This window comes from Neolamprologus multifasciatus, chromosome 3 (genome assembly GCF_963576455.1).
Source record: "Neolamprologus multifasciatus chromosome 3, fNeoMul1.2, whole genome shotgun sequence".
NCBI classification, from domain to species: Eukaryota; Metazoa; Chordata; class Actinopteri; order Cichliformes; family Cichlidae; genus Neolamprologus; species Neolamprologus multifasciatus.
The window spans coordinates 42,521,181-42,545,369 of NC_140441.1; positions in this window are offsets into that span (position 1 = coordinate 42,521,181).

The following is a 24,189-nucleotide window of genomic DNA, read 5'->3' on the forward strand; positions in this document are numbered from 1 at the left end:
CCTCAGTGAAAAAGTCCCAGGTGTGTCATTTCATGATACATGTTTAAAATCCTCACATCCTGACTGCATATGATGCTGCAAATAATGCTGGCTCCGTTGAAAAAGACAAATCAGAGAAGTTTGTCTCCCTGAGGAGAGGAAATGGCATTGCATCATTAAAGCACATTCAGTTGACATGAAACAAATAGTGTGCAGCTCAATTATATATATATAAAAACTAAGAAGCCCATTGTAAAGCTAAGACATCTTGCTGTTTGTTACTGATTGAGGAAAGCAGGAACATCCCCAGGTTTCTTTTCAGCAGAGTCAAAGCTCAGTTGAGCAAAGTACAGTGGAACCCCGACTTACGAATACCCCATTTAATGAAAAATTCAAGTTACGAAGGCACTTAACAGCAATATTTCTGCCCGTGTTACGGCAAAATGCCCACGTAACAAAATCCGCTGGCTCTGATTGGCTGAGCTCAGATTGCCTACAATGCCCACAATGCCTTCCGAATCATGCGACAACCCCCTTGGCTTTCGTACTTGTGCTTCGCTGTTCCACTTGAACGATGTACTGTCGTTGCAGTTAGCAATTAGCATATTCGATTCAATTCAATTTTATTTATATAGCGCCAAATCACAACAAAAGTCGCCTCAAGGCGCTTCATAGATACAGAGAAAAACCCAACAATCATATGACCCCCTATGAGCAAGCACTTTGGCGACAGTGGGAAGGAAAAACTCCCTTTTAACAGGAAGAAACCTCCGGCAGAACCAGGCTCAGGGAGGGGCGGCCATCTGCTGCGACCGGTTGGGGTGAGAGAAGGAAGACAGGATAAAAGACATGCTGTGGAAGAGAGACAGAGGTTAATAACAGATATGATTCAATGCAGAGAGGTCTGTTAATACATAGTGAGTGAGAAAGGTGACTGGAAAGGAAAAACTCAATGCATCATGGGAATCCCCGGCAGCCTACATCTATTGCAGCATAACTAAGGGAGGATTCAGGGTCACCTGGTCCAGCCCTAACTATATGCTTTAGCAAAAAGGAAAGTTTTAAGCCTAATCTTAAAAGTAGAGATAGTGTCTGTCTCCCGAATCCAAACTGGAAACTGGTTCCACAGAAGAGGGGCCTGAAAACTGAAGGCTCTGCCTCCCATTCTACTTTTAAATACTCTAGGAACAACAAGTAGGCCTGCAGAGCGGGAGCAAAGTGCTCTAATAGGGTGATATGGTACTACAAGGTCATTAAGATAAGATGGGGCCTGATTATTTAAGACCTTGTATGTGAGGAGCAGGATTTTGAATTCAATTCTAGATTTAACAGGAAGCCAAAACAGGAGAAATATGCACTCTCTTTCTAGTCCCTGTCAGTACTCTTGCTGCAGCATTTTGGATTAGCTGAAGGCTTTTCAGTGAGTTTTTTGGACATCCTGATAATAATGAATTACAGTCGTCCAGCCTGGAAGTAATAAATGCATGAACTAGTTTTTCAGCGTCACTCTGAGACAGGATATTTCTAATTTTAGAGATGTTGCGCAAATGGAAGAACGCAGTCTTACATATTTGTTTAATATGTGCGTTGAAGGACATATCCTGGTCAAAAATGACTCCAAGGTTCCTCACAGTGTTACTGGAGGCCAAGGTAATGCCATCCAGAGTAAGAATCTGGTTAGATACCATATTTCTAAGCTTTTCAGCGCCGAGTACAATGACCTCAGTTTTATCTGAGTTAAGAAGCAGAAAGTTAGTGGCCATCCCAGTCTTTATGTCATATATATAGCCTATCGTTCACTCAAGAGGCGCGATGGGTGACTTACAAAGACCCTCGGGAACGAATTAATTGCGTAAGTCAGGGTTCCACTGTATTCCTTTAATTTCAACCTTCATTTCTTTACAAATAAAATTTTAACAATTATGGGAAAAAAAATCTTCAAAGTGGTTGCATAGTGTGGTGGTTTACACATTTGCAAAAGATTCCCAATTTCATTCTGGTAGGAGACACAAATCCCTTGGGGATGTGTCAGGAAGGGTCTAAAACTGTTTCTTCTTCTAGACTACAAAATATTATTCACAACTCTTCATGGACTACAGTTCAGTGTTCAACATAAACCATAAACCATAAACCAAGACATCCTCTCCACTAAACTGGACCTTCAAATTCCCCCTGCCACCTGCTCCTGGATCAAAGATTTCCTCAAGTGGCCTCAATCAGTTCGACTGCCCACTGTCACTGTGTGAGGGAAGAGCCTGTTCTCCTACTGCCTGGGTGTTTGGTACGCAGGGGCCAGTACTGAGAACAGAGGGGCTTAATAGAGAGATTAATAACAAGTGTGATTCACACTGTTAACACTGCCTAAAAAATCACTGGCTGCCCTCTGCCACCCCTGGAGGCCACCGCCAGCGTCTTCTGTCTGAGGAAAACCAGGGCAACCACAGGTGACCCTTTGCACCCTGCCCACCTCAACCGGTGACCCGGTGACCACCAAAAACACTACCCCCCCACAACACACACACACACGACTCTGCCCTCCCACCTCACTAACCTGAGCCATGGTCTGAGTAACCTGCATCACTCAGGCCACTCACACACAGAGTCTATTCAGACCAAGTCTCTTCTTTGTTCACTCATTTTTATATATATTCTTTGGGTTTGTACATATCCCTATTGAGTCTATATATTTCCCCTGTTTGCTATTTATTCCTGCCTGTCTACTATTCATATTTTATTCTGGGACAGTTGCTGTGGAGCACACACAGTCTCTCCACAGTCGCCCACATGTCTATATGCTTGTCTTCTTAAACCCAAATATAGCATTCTGTATTCCTGACACAAGATTTGAATACACTGTTGATATTAAAGGCAATGAAAAGCAGTGGTTTGAATCTTATCTATCTGATAGATTTCAATTTATGCAGGTCAACGGGGAGTCTTCCTCACACATGAAAGTCAGGCATGCAGTTCCTCTGGGCTCCGTACTGGGACCGATGTTTTTGATATAATATTCCTTGAGGCATTTTTTTTTAGAAAGCACTGCATTTTCATTACAATACAGATAGTACACAGCTATATATCTACAAACTGATAAAGTTAAACTAAATACATCTCTTAAAGACATAAAGGCCTGAATGTCTCCAAACTGGTCTTATTTTATTTTTATTATTTTATTATTCACCTATCAGACTCTTTTACTGTGGAATTGGAATTGATTGTGGTTTTCTCCAGAATATTTTCCAGTCTTCACCTTACAGTGTAAAGCACCTCGAGGCAACTATTGTTAGAACTTTGCACTATATATACACGACCAGTCAAAAGTTACACACACAGTCTCATGTTTTTTCTTTATTTTTACTACTTACAACATTGTAGATACAAACTGAAGACATGAAATATATGAAGCAAGATATATGGAATGATAAATGATAAATATTTCTAAATATATTTTATATTTTAGGTTCCTGAAAGAGGCCACTCTTTGCTTTGTTGACAGCGCTGCAAAGTCTTGGCCATCTCTCAATGAGCTGAAAAGGTTTCACTTGCCCTTGTCAGGGTTCATTTGTGGAATTTCTTGCCTTCTTAATGGGGAATGCCTTCTTAGTGCAGAAGTCAGGTTGGTACACAGCTGACAGCCCTATTTGACACCTTTTAGAATTCACATTACGGCATCAATACTTTAAGAACTGAAGGTCAGTCAGTCTGGAAAATTGATAAAACTTTCAATGTCTCCCTAAGTGCAGTCGCAAAAAGAAAAATCAACGCTACAACCAAACTGGCTCACATGAGGACCGCACCAGGAAATGAAAACCAAGAGTCACCTCTGCTGCTGAGGATAAACTCATCAGAGTCACCAGCCTCAGAAATTGCAAGTTAACAGCACCTGAGATTAGAACCCAGATAAAGCGCCTTGAGGCGACATTTGTTGTGATTTGGCGCTATATAAATAAAATTGAATTGAATTGAATTGAATTAAATGCCTCACAGAATTCCAGTAGCTTCAGAGGAGACTGCGTGAATCAGGCCTTTATGGTCAAATAGCTGCTAAAAAACCACTGCAAAGGAAAAGCAATGAGCAGAAGAGATTTGTTTGGGCCAAGAAACACAAGGAATGGACATTAGACCAGTGGAAATCTGTGCTTTGGTCTAATGACTCCAAATTTGAGATCTTTGGTTCCACCTGCTGTGTCTTTGTGTGATGCAGAAAAGGTGAACGGATGGTCTCTAAATGCATAGTTCCCACCGTGAAGCATGGAGGAGGTGTGATGGTGCTTTGCTGGTGACACTTTTGGGGATTTATTCACAATTGAAGGCAAACTGAACCAACATGGCTACCACAGCATCCTGCAGTGACACACCATCCCTTTCGAGTTGCTTTTAGTTGGACCATCATTCTTTTTTCAACAGGACAATGACCCCAAACACACCTCCAAGCTGTGGCTATTTGCCCAAGAAGGAGAGTGATGGAGTGCTGACTTAATCCCAATGGAGATGGTTTGGGATGAGATGGACCCCAGATTGAAGGTAAAAGGACCTTCAATCGGAAAAACATTTCAGGTGACTCATCATGAAGCTCACAAAGAGAATGCTAAGAGTGTGCAAAGCCGTAATCAAAGCAAAGGGTGGCTGTTTTGAATATAAAACAAAAATATAAAACAGGTTTTGAGTTATTTCACACTTTTTTGTTCACTACATAATTCCATATGTGTTCATTCATACTTTGATGCTTTCAGTGAGAATGTACAATGCAAATAGTCATGAAAATGAAGAAAAACCATTAAATGAGGTGTGTCCAAGCTTTTGACTGGTAGTGTATAAACTCCAAATGAACTGAAATTGAACCTCAAGCTAAGGCACATACCATGTCCTCCTGTCATTATGAGTGTGAGTCGAGCTCCAGGCCCCTGTCTAATCTTATCCCTTATTTCTCTTTCACCTTCTCGCCTCATTTTGCTCTGGATAACACAACAATCACCAGAAAAGACTTGGAACTTTATCAAAAACAAAAAGGAGTGTTCTGCTGATTGAGTGTGCACAGTATGAACACAATATTGTGACTTTTTCAGCGTAAGATAGGAGTCGAGTTTCCCCCGCTGAGAGAGAACTTGGCACCAAAGTGCCTTTCAGTGTACACAAAACAGTGGATCAAAGACAAAAACAAGCGTTTTTGTTTTGGTAAGATGAGAATGTTCAGAGAATAAAAAGCAAACATCTAAACAACAGACAATGAGGCGATATTGCTCAGGCTTCTTTTGTTTGTCTTCCCTTTATTTTTGCTTGAATGTAGATGCTATGTCATTGTTCCCATGTCAGGGCTGTTAACTGCAATCCAAAATAACATGTAAATCACAAATGCCTCTCCACATGTGTTTCTTCACTTGCTTTCAAAACATGGCACAAACTGTGCAAGAGTAGGGAGGCAACATTCATGCTGGGTGTTTTTTACCTAGTATTTCATGTGTGTATGTGTATGTGTGTGTGTCCGTATGTGTCTGCGCGAGCTTGTATGATCAAAGCATCCCTACACCACCATGTGCTGATCTAGCTTAGACCTGATAGAGCTATTTAGTCCCCATAATGTCCTGGGGTCCCTTCTCATCGCTGCCTTTGAATCCTGTCACAGATAACACTGCAGATTATATGCCTCTCCTGAGTCACTTTCAAGTTGACTGTACTCCAAAATTTGCAAATCTCTCGATCTGACTGCATACACGTTTTCAGTGTAGGGTGGCGCTATCAAGTCTCCCATCTGACTTTGTTGTTTCTGTTGGTGAACAACTGAAGGGAGCTTTTGTACGTAATGTTGTTAAGGAGAGAGAGGCAACATGCAGCATGATCGCTCTAGTCCAGCATTCTCAAATTGAGGTTATATTGACCCCAAATACTCAGGCGAGAGTTTCTTATATGACAAAAACATGCAAGTCACTAAAATATGTTTTAGTTGTCGTCGTAGAAACTCAGCAAAGATGCTGCAACAGTAGTTCTGCCTTTTTGTTTATTGAGAGAACAATGGCACTGGCAAATACGATATCTTTTCACTAATATGTGGATAGCCCTTTGTCACTCATAGTATTTGATAGCCATCAGTACCTGATTTGTTTGTTTGTTATTTTTTCCCTCAACCCTTCTGAATTTTTATTATATATTACCACACTGATGTGGTGAAAGTTTCTTCTCAAAACCTAATTGTAGATGCAATTTAATAACATCCACCAAGAGCAATTCTGTAAACTACACACAAATAATGTTTCCAAAGTTTTATAAGACTTAGTGCTCCCTCCCTTCAGATGATTCATGCTGTTGTATTCAGGCTAATACCTCACAGCTGAATCTCATGAGTCAGCACTGAATGCATGACTATTAAGGCTAGTAAAAAATATCGGTTAGCATCTTCTTGCAATTCAATAAACTGATGCCAAAAGAATACTGTGACTTAACAAAATCAAACGGTTACTATGACTACTCATAAGAAGAAACTCAGGGGGAAGGCAAATTAGAAAGCAAGTTATTTAACCAAACCGTCACATTATCTATGCGAAGATTTATTATTTGTCAGTTCTGCTATTAATAGATAGTGACAGCTGAAGAGAAGACCAGGAAGGCAGGGAGAGAGAGGGAAAGGAAAACAGCGATACATCATTAAAACTGAATGATAGCGAGAATACGCCGACATGCTAACACCACAATGTAGTGATTTAGAGCATAATTAGCATGCTTGACCTTCTTAAGTTTTAAGTCTTTTAATGTATTTACACATGCTTTCTCTAATACCTCCAGTTAGAGCAGGGGTGTCAAACTCAAATACACAGTGGGCCAAAATTCAAAACCAGAACAAAGTCGTTCTCTAACGTTAATATTTATTGAAATATATTTATTCCTCCAGATATAAGAATGAATCTTTTCTTATGGACTCAAACACGTTTTGCTAAAAAACTGAATATAGAACAAGCAAAGCTTAATACTAAACAATATATATATATATATATATATATATATATATATATATATATTGTTTAGTAATATATATATATATATATATATATATATATATATATATATATATATATATATATTAGCTGTATAATACCAGTAGGCCAGCTCTGATAGTAATTTGGTATGGCTTCACGGGCCAAATGTAATTAGGCTGCGGGCCAAATTTGGCCCGCTGGCCAGAGTTTGACACCTATGAGTTAGAGTATTTTAAGTGTACTTATTGAAATTGTTGCATCCATCTCAGAGGCTCCCCTAAAAATGTAATGAGATGGACTAGCCCATCGGTCTAAAATATTAACAAATGACAATGCCTGAATAAAGGTTTTGCCATTACCTATTTCCTATTAATACATCAACTTTAATGGGCACGTTTTTGTTGTTGGCACTACAGTGGGTTTCTTTGTTCTAGACAGTTACCTGTGCCCTGATTTGTTGCTAAACATGCTTCATAATACCAGTGGAGGGGCAGTGCACAACAAATATGTGCTGTTTCTCTCTTCTGCAACACTTTTCTCTATTTGTCATTATTTTATGTGTTTTTACTGTCATTTTTAAGTTCCAGTTATTTTCTTTAGTGCTAAATCATGCCACTAGAGGTGGTTTTAAAATAAAATAAACAATTCTGGGGTGTCTCAGACAGTTTAAAAGGTGTAACAGATATTGATGCATTTTTGATTGTATATGGTTTTAGCGAGCAAATTACACCCTTGACACTACACATCACAAAGATAAGGACATAACTACGTGTCAGGTCACCATCTCTTGCCAAACCAAAGCCTCCCTCTTCTCAGTTCTAGCTCATCTGTCTAAAGGAGAAGATTAGCACTCCATGCAGTTTTTCCCTATGCTAATGCTCTTGCTGTCTGGCCCGGGAGGGAACAAGCATGAACTCTGTCAAATTCAATTTTTTAATATAGCTGAATACTAAAGACAGACCCACTGCTTCCACCGTTCCACCCCTTTACCAGTTTCTCATTTGGACTGCTCCCTCGTGCAAGTACGCTGCGGCAGAGCACTTAGCTTTACCCAAGACATGTCAGCCCTCAGTGGATGTGACGACTGAGAGGAGAGGAAGATGAGGAGGAGGGGACTGGAGGTTGGGGTGGAGTGGCTGGCAGCGGGGGGTGTATGCACACACAGCCTTGTTAATGGGTACACAATGTGCCGAGAGACAAGAAGCAGCACACTCCAGCAGACAGCACTGTCATCACAGGGGCCGAGACAAAGTGGGAGGGTGAGAGAGAGGAGAAGAGAAGGAGGAAGGGTCATTATTCTCCCACTTTGTTTATCTTTTATCCTTGGCAAGCACATAGACACAAAAGCATTAAACTCACGCGGGCACTGATTGACACACATGCGAGAGCACACTCAGCGATATGCAGGCAGACAAAGATGCATGTAGAAAGAGGAAAGTGAGCAAGACACAGATTCACGCACGCAGCATGGTTAAGTGAATCTCCTGAATCACAAGCCAGTATTCAATTCATTAGGGAGCGCTAAGCAGCTGTTCTTGTCTAACCACATCAAGGCGAAGATTTAAAACATAAATCTCACACTCAGATAAGTCTGCTTTTCTAAGACATAGTGGGAGTTTTCTAAATAATAGTCTGCCCTGAATTGGTTTAAAACCTTAAGTCATAAGTAGCATAAAGGCTGCAGTATACCACAAATGAAATCAAAACCTGTGTATTCTCATAGGCAATTAAGGGAATATGTGTCCTAAAACAAGACTTTCATTTCACTCCAATAGCTGCAGTGTCCATGAGCCTGTAATACACAAAGCCACACAATGTTTAAAGTGGCATTTATTTTAATTTGTTACATTTTATCATAATGTAAAAATACACATTGCCTGTCTGCACAGCTTTTTTTGTTCATAAACTTTAAACACTTTTTGCAGTGTAAATCCCTTACACTTTTAAATAGCTGTCATGTCTGTATCCTCTTGGAATCGTGGCTGTTTGCTGAAAACAAATTTCATCTGTGTCATCTGCGTGTTATTGACATATTTCCCTAGACAAGTAAAGTTTTGGCCAGCTGGTGGCACCAGGCAGCAAGTCAGGGGACTTTCACAGTCATTTGGATTCATGTGGGACATGAATATCTATTCCAAATTTCATGGTAAATTAACATATAGTTGGAACTCAAACCCTCTTAAATCTCTTGGTTGTGCCAGAGGAATACACATCTAAGCTAAGAAGAAAAAGAAAAAAGAAAAAGAGAAGGACTATATAGGGAACATAAATATTTGCAGGACATTTTGCTGTCATTCAAAATGTGATGTTATTACATAGATAAATATAGATATTTTAGCTTGAATACAGTGCTGGTAGTTAGTTGACCGACTTAAAGTTCAAAGCCGGGAAAATCAGTGCTCTAGTAGAGGTACCACGTGTTTTGTTATCTACTGAAAAAGATAGCTTGCTTTAAGCCCAGAGTAAAAATAGTCAAAACACAAAATTAATAAAACCGGGATTCAATCCTTAGTTGTAAAGGTCAAGATGCTGCACATAATACTTTAAACAATGAAATAACTGACTCCACAAACTCTACCATACCTGAAATTATTATGAAATATAAGCTGGGAAATATTGTTGAAAATGGTTTAAAAGGGGTATTTTAGAATCAATTAAAAAATAACATACTTTAAAAATACCATATTAAAGCTCCAAGTCAAACACCTATATATTAAAAATATAAATATGCTGACACACATTTTATGAATGAATACGCATAAACATTAAACTTCTTGGGGTGATCAGAAGCGATGCATGAAGGTGCCCAATGACCTCATTGTTCTGTGATCCCTCAAACCAAAGTTGAGGAAAATACCCAAAATGCATTGAATGAAAATCTTGCCAACAGTTTTAATGACAATTTTATCTCCTTAGAAAAAAATATTTCTAAAACTATTAGTATTTACTCTCATATATAAACAATATCTTCAAGCTAATTATTTAACCCTTTAAGACCGACCATAGAACCAAGTCCGCCAGAGCTTATATTATATGTTTACATGCTGTGGAGCCATTTTTGGGAGCATTTCAAGTTGCTATACATCAATACAACCATTACAGCCCAGATTTTAATAATATGTCTGCATTAAGTGCATAGTAATTACATAAATTGCAAAAAAGTGCAATAAACTACAAAAAAATGAAAATTGTTTTTGTTTTTTTAACATATATTTCTAGTTAGAGAAATTTAAGAGGCTTATCCCTCAAAACTGTAAATACAAAAAAGTTGCACAAAATAGTTTCCCACCACAGGAAATTTATTTTGAGTGTCTTCATAGTTTTGTTTTTGAAATACACCAATTTTTTATACACTGCAGGAAAAATGAAAATAAATATTATAGTGCAAATTTGCAAAAAAGCAGCATATGCATCAAAATAAACTATTTCCAGCAGTGCAATATGAGTCCTAAGCATCCCAGAAACGACACAGAAAGTCATAAAGTCAAACATAACTTTTAAAAACACCAGTATAGGCTCATGAGGCCCTGATGGTAAAAAAAACTACATTTCCGCAAAAATGACGTCACTTCCGGTTTCGGGCAGGTCATGGCGGACATGCGAAAGTTCGCGCTGATGGACGTAGGAAGTGTTACAAACAGCTGATCAGATCAGCAAAGCGTGTTTCTGGAATATTATGTTTTTGTTGCTGCAAGTGCTTTTTATGCAGTTTTTGCAAAGCTATATGTGGAAGGAAACTGTGACCGAGGACAAGCTGATGGCATAAGATGTAAGTACAACTCCTCCGGTTTCATATGCAAAAAACATTATTGCGCTAGCTCACGTGGTTGCAGAGCTACCGGGATTTAAAAATAGTTACGCAAAACAGAGCGTGCCCGCTCCGACCGGCTTTAAAGGGTTAAAGGGTTTTTCCTTGACACCAACTGATTAATGAAATCATTGTGACAATGAAGAGCTCCCATTAAACAGATCTGGGTGGCTTTTGTAGTGACATTATAAAAGCCATCTCTTATTCTATCAGTCTGTATGACTGTCCTATATCTATACTACTCATTCTTTCCAAACAACTGAAGAAAATTTATTATAGGCATATTGAATTGTTGTTATTTTTGTTGTTGTTTGTTTGTTGTTATAATTGTCAGAGGCATCCTGACAAAGTAAATAAATGAATTAACAAATGAATGCCATATCACGGCCTTAGGTAGATGCTCCCTGTCATCCTCTTTCATCGCTACTAATGTCTGAAGTTAACCGAGTGCAACATGTTTTCATAATGCCTGTGCAATGTGCAATATAGTATGTAGGCTTAACTACAGCTTATCCCAATATACTCTTCCTCTCACACGGATGCATTGGAAAAACGTTTGAGGGGAACAGAATGCAAATAGCTTTCTATTTAAAGTTCATACTTTAAATAATTCATACTAAAATGTTCATGTGGCACTGTTTAGGTGAATTGAATTAGTGTTATTTAAATGTTAGCATCCTTAGGGTAGTTTTACGATATTTTTAGTGATTTAGGTTATATGGTAATGTATCTTGGGAATTATAGCTTTTGGGAAGTTAATTTCACAAACAACTATGTTATAATATGTCATCATGTTTGGATTTTGCATTTCATTTGTGAATATATTAAACTGAATAAACATCATTCTGTCTCACAGAATGACAGAAAGTTCACGGGGAGAACAAAGTCCACCTAGAAAGGCTCCAGCGGGTTGGTAGATTTGAACCCAGCACTGTGAGGCCCTGTAGAGTAAGGCTACGTCCACACGTACACGGGTATTTTTGAAAACTGAGATTTTCCGTTTTCGTTTTAAAAAATAATCTTGTCCACACGTAAAGGCAGAAATGAAGGAAAGCGCTGCTAGGAACATGCCAAAGCAGCAGGTGGCGATATATTCCTAACCGTGTAGAAATGTTGGCCAATCAGAAGTCTATAAGCCTCGGTGGGAAACAGTAAACAAAGCTGGGGCATAGAAGCAGAACCGAGTCGTATGTGTGGAGGGACAGTAACTGTGTGTGTATATGTAAGCATTTAAACACTGTAGAGAGTACAATTAACAGTAACAGTATTGTAGAAATTCATTTCACTGAGACAATAACGTGGCGCACAGTGTGACGTCAAAAAATGCGCACACCTTTGACGCTGCGTTTTCTCAGTTTTTTCTCAGTTTTTCTCGTAAATGCAAAAACGGAGTTTTCAAAAATATCCACCCTGGCCGGAGTTTTTAAAATCTCCGTTTTCAGTGACCAAAAACGCCGTTTATGTGTGGACGAAAGGTGCAAACGCATAGAAAAATCTGTGTTTTCAAAAATACCCGGGTACGTGTGGACATAGACTAAAAGGCTGTGTGGGGCTCACCAGCACACTACCGTGTCACCCACCTTGTTTGAAATGAAATGTACCAAATTGTGAATCTGACTTGCCAATCATATAGTAAACTTCACTGCATATTGATGCTGTTTTTCTCAGCCCATAAACTTTGTGGACAGTTGTTGGTTATGGTTTCTATGCCCTCTCTGTGCTCTCCTGTTTGTCTGTGTGGGCTTCATCTTTGTTACACTTTCATTTAGTTCCTGTTTTATTTTGAAGGTTATATACTTCTGTGGCTTCCCTCATTCTTTACTTTGTTCACCTGTGCAGTTGCTGTGCTGTCTGTTTTTATTTTTCTTGTTTTCCTTCTATGTTCTGAACTTATTTTCCTGAACCTCACTGCAGAACTATTTTTTATGTTCTCTAAAAGTGATGAAATTCTTGCTGTTCTTTTTGTTTGGCCTCTTTTCTTCTTTTCTGTCTGTCTGCTAAAGAAAAACACAACACTGCCCCATCAGCAAGTATAATCTATGCCAATGATTACCTTTTTCAAATTGTTTTATTTAAATTTCACTAAATTTCCAAGATTTTTAATAATGTTAATAATGCTATTTCCTCAACAGTGCATGGCACATTTATTAAAAGACTTTTTAGCTTTTTTCAGATAATCATGTGTATTTGTCACATTTAGTCAGTAGCAGTAGTTGGCATTTAGTAGCTTGTCAATATAGTAAAAGGAAATCTGCCTTAACATTTGCTAAATAAACACCAGAATGAATCATTTGAGTTTCAGCACCATTTAATGTTTTAGACATTAATAATAAAGGTAAGAAGTGTAAACAATAATGCGTCTAATGGTGGTCAGCACTTCCTCACAGCAACATGTGTTTATATTGCTGTGTGCCTTGGATAATTTGTCCAGATTCTTACACATATCTATGCTGTTTTCAAATGCATCTTTATTATCATCAAAGCCCAAATTTACTTTGAGGATGCTCGTATCATTTCGTGGGGTCATACAGTCTCTTGATTACTTGATGGCTACTTTTGCTAAAGACTCTGGTGGTAATGTTAAGGGTCATTGTCATGCTTGAGAATAAATTTGGGAGAGCCAATACTTTTACCCTGCATTTAAATCCTTTAAAATGTTTGAAACAGTTTAATCATTTGGTTTTGTTGAGTTTTATCGCTTTTAAACATGATTTTTAATGAATTCTGGGGAACAGTTAAATAAGCTGCATATGTTTATGATAGGTTTGTAGCTTGAACCTATTCGCTGGAACGTTGAAGACAATATAATTACACAGCAAAGCAAGACACGAAGTAGGCAAAGTTCTTCATGTTACTCATGCATGAGGGAGACCTGCCTGGAGCCAAGTGTCGTTCCACCACTTGACCCCCGTCAGACTCTCAGCCAGGTTCCCCATAGCACTCCTTTTATTGTGGTTACATGAATATGCATAGGGTCATTAACATATAACATCTTACATATATATAAATGTGAACAAAGAATACTGTGTGTGTGTGTGTGTGGTGTGTGTGTGTGGGGTCAGAGTATGACCCCATAAATGACTTCCCTAAACCTACTGGTCTGGAAAGTCCAGCAGTTTATCTAAACAAAAGGCACTTAGCCTAAAACAGATATAGCCACGTTTATCCTACCATAAAACAATAAAACAAGGTACGACCTCTTCCCATGCTCCCAGGATGTAGGTGTGGATTCCAGAACACTCTGAATCCACACCAAGCCTTTGCAGCCTGCTAAAGATCACACATCCTATCACTACACAATTAATTAAACACCTCTACCAATCTAAAACTAATTATAAAACTCTAAGCATATATAAGTAGATATTTCTAAGCATAAATGACAATCAACATTACAAAACCTAACAGTTTACCTCACATCTTTTTTATCTAATGCTGAAACACTGATCCCTCAATTCAGCACCCTTGTTTGATTCACAAACACATCATTTATTTTACTGTTTTTTTTATATCATTAATAAAAAACTGTAAGAGTGCCAGTGTAGTAACATATTTTCCCACCTAACAAAAAACCTACATTTCCTTTAGACACTTTTATTCCACTGGTATCTCCTCCACAGAGATGAACTCAAATTACCCAAACACCAGCTTGAAATCATTTTCAGCTGGGTGTATTATTTATGTGGATGTAACTTTTAGCACAACCAGAGCATTTGGTGTCATTTCTTTGCTTCCCCTTTGGGGTTTATTTACTGAATCACCACCCTCCACAGGAAACAGACACACCTGAAGTTGCAACACCCAACAGCTGTTAAGGGATTTGCTAATTAAAAGCTATGAGTAAGTGGCACGATTCAGGTAAGGTACATTTTTGCTATTCTAATGGTAAAAATATTGTATATCCGTAATTCTAAGTAGCTAATGAAAAGGAACAAATAATAGAGCTATAAAAATATAAACTCAGATTTGGATTCATGTCATTCACAGTCCTCCGTGTCAGAATAACGACTTTTAACTGCAGTCCTTTCACAGTACGCACTCTGAATTACTTAAGCAAAGCTCCTGTGTTTATACTTGCTGTCAGGAACAATAAGCTCATGGGCAACATGGTGGGCAGTCATGGTGGCAGTGGGGATGGTGTAGAGGTCACAGAGACATAAACAGAGTAAGGCACAGGAGGGAAGGAAATGCAACAGAGGATCTGGAAGGGATAACCTGAGAACAAAAAAAAATCAGCGGCTGCTTTCGTGTGTGTGTATGACTGTGCATGACTGTGCATGAGCAAACCAGTGAGTAAGCAAGTCTGTATGTTAGTGTGAGAGACAGAGTGAGAGACATGTCTCCACCAGTGCTGAGGGCAGCAGGTTTTTGGCAGAAGCAGCGCTTTCGTGGGCGGAGGTAATGAAGAGGGGAAGGGAGAGTCGGAGGAGAAAGAGAGAATTTGGCCGTGGTACCGATGCCCAGCCATGTGGCGATGGAGGGGTCACGTCAGGCCTGATTGGCTTTAGTTTCCTGATGGAGGTTGACCTTGAGATGCGTCTGCCTTTAACCGACTCTGCTCGGTGAACACCAGGCGGACACATTCACATACTCTGTCCCTAAGGCCACAGTTAGCGGGAGACAACCATGCATGAGAGTGCACAGATGTGCACTTTACATCCTAACACACACTTCATTATCTATTTTCTCATTTACTTCTTGTATTTTCTAACTGGAGTTCTCTTAAATTGCTTGCACATACGATTTAAGCACAAATAAGTTCTGATGAGTGACTTTGTAGCCTAATGTTCTTTCTTGTTACTCGTTACTACCATATTTTCAATTTTCCCTCCTTTTTTTAAAGATGGTAATATTTTCAAGTGTAAGTGATCAAACATTACACTTGACCTGCATTTACATGGTCTCTATGATGTTAAATTACAATGTGTTTAAAGTTGTAAGACCCAAAGGTGCATGAGGATCTTCCAAATTACATTTGTTCTGGGCTGAATATTGTAACCGTACACAGACACATATTTCATCCTCGCTAACAGTGAATGAATCTGAAAGGTTAGCCGGCACCCAAGGCACCTACGGTGGTGAAGGTCACACGTCTGAGTGGTTCGTGGAGGACATGGGAAAGTGATCCCACCTTGAAAAGCCCTGATGACAACACATTAGCTGGCATCCAGGGAGCAGCAGTCAAGACACACTTATACACACACACGGTTCCACATAGTGCCACACAGGGGATCCTGTTTCATCATTAAACATGTGATCTGATTTGTGGGAAATCCTATCAAATTGCACACATGATCCATGTACCCCCTTTGGGGAATAAATATAGAATCAACACTTTCAGCAGGGAAAGCTTGCAGCCAGAAGACCAAGCTTTTAGGTCTTAGTAATCATTGGTACCCTAACACAAGCCCAACTTGCATATAGTTTGTTACATGCCAGTGAGTTTTTACTGTCCAGTGATTTACTCTCCAGACTTTAAGACATTTGCATGACAATAACACTGGCATACTGGTATTAAAACATGTTTATACAAATGTAGCTGATTGATATTTTCATTATATATCAATAACATAATCCTGTACAGGGTCAAAATTCAAATTGTACCTTCATCTCCTTGTTTCAGACATTGCTTCTTCTAGGAAACAAGACAACAAAATGTGGCTTTGATGGATTGTAAAACTCAATTATTCAAATGAACGTGTGTGTGTGTGTGTATTTGTGTGTGTGTGTGTTGCAAACACCATTTCTAATGCATTTTCCTATTCAGCTTTATAAAAGCCAGTCTGCTTGATGACTGCTGCTTGTTTTTAAAGCCTACACTTCGAGATAAGTGCTGAGCAATTTTGCGAACGAGTTGCATGGTCCCTGTGTTCAAAGATAACAGACGACATGAAGACACACACGCGCACACACACACACACACACACACAGACTCTCCCTTGCCTGAGAGTCTTATCTTTGACAAGCGAAAAAATAGTCATAACAGTGAATGATTTGACTGGACTAACTGATCAGTTGGGTAAATTGCAGACATTGTTGCATTTGTATCATAGAGTGTGTTATTCTGAAAGGGTAACTGGGTAAGTTCACACATACCTTTACATGGGGTTGAATATAATAAGTACATCAGAATGTTCCTGTACACTGTTGACAAAAGTTATTTTAACATAACAGTTTTAACACCACCTATTTGTGGAAATAATCAAAATTTAAGGTATTCACTAAAATATAGGTGTTATGCCCCAGTCTAGGGGTACAGGAACCCCTTGACTGGAATAAGAGTTAAAAAAAAGGAAGTGACCCTGCCCTGGTCCCCAAAACAATACACAGGAAAAACCAATTTCTTAGTGAACGGTGGTTTATTTGTCTACACTGAAAATGAAGCTCTGGGGTGAACAAAGGCCAAAATAACAAACAAAACAAGCTAAGTCAGGAGACGAGGTGAGTGGCTATTTACAAGTGAAAACTTATGTACACACTATATACAAAGCTCGGTAAGTCACGAGAATCACAAACACGAATGTCACAGGCTTTGGAAGCCAGGCTCAGGTCTGCTGCTGCTGTCAGTGGCTGCTGCTGCACAACTGCTGGTGAGGGATTTTGAAAAGAGCCACATGATAAATGGTAAATGGACTGATTCTTATATAGCACTTTTCTACTCTCCCAGAGTACTCAAAGTGCTCTATACAATGATCAGGGACCAATCAGCCGCCGCCAGCTCTCCAATCGGGAAGGACCTGTGGAGCCTTAAAGACAGAGCACAACAAAAACACACAGCTGGCCCAGGGCCGTAACAATGGGGTAAAATATGCTTTCAGTCACATGATATAAGTATGATTAGTGTATTATACTATCCTAAAGCAGTTCCAGCGTTTGCTACTTGTAACAATTCAACACTGAAATTTTGCAAGCCACTTAAGTTTACCTACAGTCATACTTGTCTACCCTCACTACAGTAGCTTATACATGCAGCTGACAGACAACTGTGTCTTTCAGCTCCCTCAAAAAGCATAGTGAAAGGATCTCAGGAATGAAGATGGGATCCATCCATGTCTTTTACCGTCTGTCTTCATACAAAATGTTAAAATTATGTACTAAATCGCTTTTTGCTTGGTAATCAAATGTTTATTTAACTCAGTGACATGGAAATCACTTTATAACTTTAATGTAATGTGGTTTTTCTGGATGCTTGATTTTTATTCTGTCTCGCTCTATTTAAATGAAAATACTTAGAATTAGAGATTGTTCATTTCTTTGTAAGTAAGCAAACTTACAAATTCAAATAGGGGAGTCAAATAATTATTTCCCAGATTGTAAATCTGTAATTTGTAACTACAGCCTTTTTTTTAATGATGCCAAAACAGCACATACTTTCAAACATATTCAAACTTATTAACTTATAATATTGATAATACTAATTATTACTAATTATTATTATTATTATTATTATTATTGTTGTTATTGTTATTGTTGTTGTTGTTGTTAATTTCCCATTGTCCCATTCACATTATTTTATTCTATAATGCCTTGGTGCTACTGGATTTTAACATGTGTCACACTCATACAGTTAGACAGATGGTGGAGGCCTGGTAAGGAAGTTGGGGGGAAGCAGACACTACACAGGAAGAGTCTTTTGTCTCTTCGCGGACTCTGGGAGGTAGCAAGGGAGCGTGAACCTTAAGGTGTGAAACAGCTGTGTACTGCCTTCTGTTCCTGGAGAAGGTATTTAACTGAGAGCCATGCTAGACTCAGGTGAGACTCTGCCCCCGTCTGCCGGTCATGCAGGCTCTCCACAAGCTTGGTTTTCTGTTCTTTGTTTGTGATTAAAGAATGTTAGCTACCGCTCACCGCTTGTTTGCAGGCTTTATTTCAATGGAAAACTTCCACAACACTCTCATCTCATCTGTCCTTGATTGTAGAACATATTACAGCTTTATGATTATTTTCATATCGAGTTTAGTGATCGTGAGGCGCACCCAGCCTTTGGTTACTTTTAACTAACTGCTTCTGCTTGTGCAGGGCTGTGACGGTCTCCTCACATTTACTAGATAGTACAAATATCAATATTTAGTGGAAATACCACAAAACACTATTCTGCATTCATAGTTTTGTTTCTATGGGTTCTATGCTGTAAAAGTAATCGGTACTTACTCAACAGAACGATAGAACACTTGATGTTAAAAGGCAGTGACATTTTACCATGAACTATATAGCTCTGAAACTTTGTAGAGGTTTCAAGCTCTCATGCACTATTCATGCTATATATATTTTTCCTCACATAATCTCTGCTGGATCAGGCAGCAGCTTGGATTTTCACAGTATGTGCTACACTACGTGCACGTAGTAAAAATGGCTTGCAATTTGCAGACAAAGCCCTTAAAGGGCCCCCATGGTAACAGGAAGGATTGAAGTGGGGGAAAAGACCTAAAAATGTTTCTCTTGCTGTGTATATTCAGCCAAGCTGAGAGTTCCATGTTTTTTCAAATGTATTTCTAGCAAGTTTCCTACTGCAAACCTTTTTCTTGTTCATCTCCTGGGTCTAAATATAGAGATAGAGGAAACGAGTGAGTGAGAAAGAGAAACATCTCATACTGGCATTTTGTCAGATCATCCTTTTTGTGCTGATTTTTCCAATTATGGCTGAGTGACATGTAATGTAGCAAATGGTGAAGTTGTTGGCACCCGTTTTGACTGCAGACATCAGTTAATGAGCTTTTTATCATCTATTTATGTGATTTCTGTGAGAGAGCAGATGAAAGCGACGATATCTCTGAGAAAGTGCTTTCCAGACACGTCTAATTGTGATGAAATATAATACCATTTTTCAAAACAACTGCTCAGCTTTGATCACACTGTTTTTAGACTTTTTTTTTCTAATTTTTAGGACCACTAAATATCTACATTCTGTCACTTTAAACTTTCTCTTGTAAAATACAGTGATATGATTTGTGCTGCCATAGCTGCAAACAGTGATATACTGCATCTGCTTCTTTCAAATGAATCAAAAGAGTAGTGACCCATTAACCCAATTTCTGTTTAAAAATTCGACTGATGTTACTCCACTTCATATACTTATGACCAATACTATTAAAAAAGTAGCTAAAAAAGACTAAAAAGTAGTTCGGACCCTATTGTATTAGTTTTATGAAGATTAAACATTCACAGGGTCCTTAATTATATTTTTATTATTCTTTAAAAATCATATTTGGACCGTAAAGGTTCTGTACTCTGTGTATAAATTTCACTGAATTAAAATCGTATTAAAACCAAGCCACAGCGAAGTCTATGGTGATTATTGATTGTGTTTGCATTGATCGGACTAAAGGTCATATTACCTGAAAATATTCCCGCTGAAAAGATACTGAGTAAAAAAGCCAAACAACATAATTTTTTTTATTATATTATGGCACATATTCCTATATTTCCAGAAATTGTAGATCCTAACCAATTTACCCACCTAATTCATTCGTTTGAGCAGGCGTATATCTGTATGATTCAGAATGAAGCAGAACATCGAGCAGTTGGACAGCCTTAGTTTTGTTTGTATATATTCATAGTAGAAAATTACTTTTCCTGGGGGTAAAAGCACAGATAGAGCCTGCATGCAAAAAAAAAAAAAAGAATTTTCAGCTTTAAACATAATTTTTCTATCTGACTATTTTGCCTGGGAATATAGTTAATGATTCACTCCCCAGTTAAAAACAACAACAACAACAACAACAAATAGCCTTGTAGCACTCGTTTTAAGTGCGAGCACAGGCATAAACCAACTGGATCACTTTATGAAGATATCTCGAGATTGAAGTCGTTGCTTTTGTAGTAATGAGTTATTATTAATCTCTGGCTCTCTTCCACAGTGTGTCATTGTCCCGTCTTCCTCCCCTCAACCCCACCTGGCTCCTCCCTGACTTGCCTCACTGGTTCTGCCAGAGGTTTTTTCCTGTTAAAAGGGAGTTTCACCAAAGGGCTTGCTCATAGAGGGGGTCAGATAATTGTTGGGGCTTTTTCTGTTTAATCTGTATAATTGAAGGTTCTTTAATTTACAGTATAAAGAGCAATTGAATTGAAAAGTCTGGCATCAAACTGTAGGAGTTTATCAGTTTAACAGCGCTGCTCATTTGCTAGCTTTGCGAATAATTGATTGTTGTTGCTATGACAAATGCACATCAAAGAAACAAACGAAAAACTAAAAAAAAACAAACAGACAAAAACAACATAAGCTCCCCCACCATTACACACTGAAGCAACACCTGCTTGTAAATCGTGTATTAATGCATATGCATTATTTCTGCCTCAATCTGGTGTTTTTCCATGTGGTCAAAGCCATTAAAAGAGGGAAAGAGTAAGTCTGGAAACCTGGCAACCATCTTTAAATGCCTTTAAATGTCAGTGTCAGTGGTCACTTATAACAGCGGTCCCCAACCTTTTTTGCGCCACGGACCGGTTTATGCCCGACAATATTTTCACGGACCGGCCTTTGAGGTGTCGCGGATAAATACAACAAAATAAAACTAGTACTGGTACCGAAAAAAGAAGATTTATCCATAACACACGTGAAAAGACCCAGGAAAACCGAGTTAACGATAATAATGATAACAAAATAACGCTGAAAACCGATAAAAACCCTGAAAACTATACATTTCACACTTGAGCCTCAACTCTCGCGGCCCGGTACCAAACGACTCACGGACCGGTACCGGTCCGAGGCCCAGGGGTTGGGAACCGCTGACTTATAACACCACTTGCAAGAGTCTCCATGCTTTGAGGGTGGCTGTATCTCAGGAGGTAGAACAGGTAATCTATTAGACAGAATGTTGCTGGGTTGATCATTGGCTGCTCTTGTCTGCATGCCAAAGTATCCTTGACCTTGATAAACCTCCAGTTTCTCTCCTGGCATTCATTGTCATTGCTAGATAGAAAGCATTTAAATGTGCTTTGAGTTACTAATTAGAAAATTGCTTTATAAGGAACTAAACCATTTACTTTCTGGAATATGTTTGGTGCCAAGATTGAAATATCTAAAAATGGCATTTAAATTCAAGATAATTCTGTTCACGTATATGGAATCAGTGTATTCTAGAATTAGTGTGTAATAAATTAATTCTTGCTTGATTTTTATGAAGCAATGCAAGACATAGACAGTATCACTCACTGCATTGGTGAACCCCACACACAGATCGAACAGTTCTGCATGTCCTCCACCCTCTGTCCACCTCCTTTTTCCATCCTCATCCTGTGGGGATGTGGGGGAAATGCTGTAGTGGCTGGAGCGGGAGGGGTGAGACAGACACATCAGGCCTCAATGATTAAGAGTCCGGGTCCAATGACCATGAGTGTCCTCTTCTACTACACAAACACCTTACAGCGGCTCTGGTCTGGTAGAGTGTGAACCCTCCCCACCTTGCTTGGTCAGAGACACGGATGGTGTGTGTGTGTGTGTGTGTGTCTGTTGGGGGGGTGGGGGGCATATGGCCCGTCATCTACTTCTGATGGATGGGGGACATTACAGCTCTTGGGGACAGGTGCCACTGACGATTAAAGGCTCCAGCCAGTGGCTTGGAAAGAATGGAAGTGGAAAGAGGAGAGAGGAAGGAAAGGGAAACTGTTGCCGCAGAACGAGTAAACACAAACACTGCAGGGAGAGCAGATGTGAAACGAGTAGCTAGGTGGAGGGGAAGGAGCAGGCACTGCAGGTAGAGGAGAAACAGATGGCAAGGGCAGGGTTTTTTCTCTGTATTTGGATTTTAAGTGTGATACAATACGACTGCCTATGTATCAAGACAGTGATCACATGGGCTAACATACTTGCGAACAGGTGCACAAACACTTTGCTCTGTCTCTTTAACCCCCTTTTACTGACACAGCCTGCCAGTGTCCAACAGCTGATTGGCTGCTCTGTGCTGTGATGATGACATTTGTTTCCTAACCCAGTCAGTAAGCTATGGGGACAAGTATCCCCCAGGTCCAGGTTCAGGAGTAATTCACCTGTCTGTCACTGGCACTAGCCCTCCTCCCTGTCTTGTCACAGCATTTTGTCACAATTGCTCTTCCAACTTGCCTCCACTGCCTCAGCTACGCACTGAAAAGCATTTGCGAGTTGAACGAGTCCAGGTAAATGTTTAATTTCTATCTTCCTCATCAGTGCAAATACAAGAACCTGTGTTTTATCTGATATAAAGCAAGTGAGTGTCAAATTAAGCACTCGCTGTCATGTTGTGTCGCCCATAGGACCTTCCATTCCCAGATAATGATCGCAGCTCGAAAATTGAACCCCCTGTGGAGGTAAAATGTGACAAAAATAATCAGCGTGCTGCAGCTCATTTCCATTATCGCTTCCGATCATGGAGAGAAGGAAAGAGGCTCCGTTAAGAGGAAAGCCACGAGTGAAAGACAGAAGATAGGTAGGAGAAAGCAGCATTCCACTGGGATTGGGCCTCTCTTTGTTGATGCCAAGTTCAGGAGACTGATGGTGGAATTGAATCTCTACAAAACCGAAGGAAGGAATAATAAGCCCCAGCTGAGAGAATGGAGCTATACTTTGAGTTTCTACTGGAGAGTGAAATGTAGCAGGAAAAAAAGAAGGACATGAGTGGGAACCAATGTCTATCTCTGCAATACCAGTGATTATCCGGAAATTGCCTTGACATTCAGCTATAATTTGCTTTGTAATGACTGGAAATAGTTGGGGATGAGTCTTACCAGATTGCTGTAGTATCCAAAATTGCGACTGTGAAAAACAGCATTTTCACATTTGCAAACAGCAGGGGGAAGCACTTCATCAACACCCCTCCTTTTCCAGTTTCAGTTGAGGCCCTTATTCTGATCCCCTAGTCGTTGTTTTTTTTTGTCCTTTTCAAGAAAGAAGGAATACATCAGTGTTTACTTTACAGTGTTTACTGTTGTAATGTCTAATGTTTGCTCATCTGCTTATCCTTAATCCCTCAGCACACATTCCCTCTCCTCCTTGGCCTTCATATTAGGGCTTTGCTGTCATTGATGGATTAATTCCTCTGAATTTCTCAGGGATGATGCAGAGCTAAAACATACTATGAGCCACGTCTGACTGTCACAGCCACCACAATGTCTCTTTGGGTTGTTTGTGTTTTTGTACTAAGATGAAGTAGGAGCTTTTGAGTGGGAATTCAAAACACATTTAAGTAACAACAGCACTAGAAGCACATTGCTTCAGATTGACTTTCTGACCCGTTCAACCCAGTAAGTCAGTGTGTCGTACTAAAACGTACGTTCTCTTTCACGTGCTGTGACAACCAAAACTAATTAGAAGTTTGAATCCACCAACTGTTTATGGTCTTTTAAAGCACTTCTAAACAAATAGTGCATAAACCAAAACTTTTTAGCGCTGCTCTCCTAAAACCAATGCATTCCAGCTAATTATAATAAAAGTAGTGCTCCTTCTCAGTTAGTCCATGTCTGATA